We start from the raw sequence: 1,211 nt of genomic DNA on the forward strand, positions 1-1,211 counted from the left end.
TGCTTGGTCATATTTTGGAGTTTGATCTGTCATCCGATAAGAAAAGAAAAAATACAAAAAAATACAAAAAAACAAAAAAATACTACACAAACAAAATAATTTTGAATAATTTAACATATAATATGATACTATATTTAAGAAACAAACTCAATTCGCGGAAACGCGGAATCTAGTTACTATTTTCCACGTTCCGCGTTTCCGCGCTTCATATACTGGCACCATGGAGATAAAGGAGGGAGCATTAAGGGATATTATAGGCGCGGGGAGTGATGCCATGGTGCGGAGAGGGTTTGACCTCTAAACAACCTTCAGCCATATTTATATGGGTCACTAGTGCTGCTATCTATTTGATGAGAGTAGTGTTATTTCAACACATTGAGAGTAGTATTATTTGACGTTGATGCGTATTAATCTGTTAGTGACAGGAAGAAAGTGTGAAAAATTTTAAGAAAGAGAGGATTAAGAAGATATTCAATATTAAGCGCAACTTCTGTACTTAAACCAGAGGAATTAATAAATAAAACTTGTATGATTGATCGTATGATCGATAATTATGAATTTAACACTGAAAAGTATATTAATCAAATTTCAGTTGAACACGATCATCCTTATATTGCAGCATTAATTTATAATATTATTAATTTAGATCAATATTCTATAGAAGTTATAAGTTACAAAGCTGGATTTATTGTAGGACATTTACTTAAATACATCATGTGTGATATTTGTGTTAATGCCTTAATTGATAATAGTAAATCAAAGAAAATTATACAAATAAAAGATCGTGGAAGTTTAACATATCCTTCAGAAAGCGTGATAAAAATATGAAAAACAGAAAAGATTATCAGATTTGCTATAAAAGAAAATAATATAACTTCTAGTTCAAAATATTCCGTTCTTTATATTACACAAAATGTACTTTTAACTTTAAATATGATTAATATATTTAAAGAATTGATAACACATTCATATGATCAAAACTTTTTAACATGTCATAGAATAAATTTAATTAAAAGTATTATAAAATATGTACAGACAAGATTTTTTTCTATTGTAAAACAAAATAATAAGAATATTAATGTAAGCAAGAGACATTTTTATAATAAATTAATATTATTTGCAGGACAGTAAATTATGTTTATAAGTTATTTTTTTCATTTACTTATTTATTTACCTATATTTATTAAATGTTATAAATATTTATAATATAA

The sequence above is a fragment of the Pseudomyrmex gracilis genome, unplaced genomic scaffold, assembly GCF_002006095.1.
Source record: "Pseudomyrmex gracilis isolate BER0280 unplaced genomic scaffold, ASM200609v1 scaffold_2509, whole genome shotgun sequence".
Lineage (NCBI taxonomy): Eukaryota > Metazoa > Arthropoda > Insecta > Hymenoptera > Formicidae > Pseudomyrmex > Pseudomyrmex gracilis.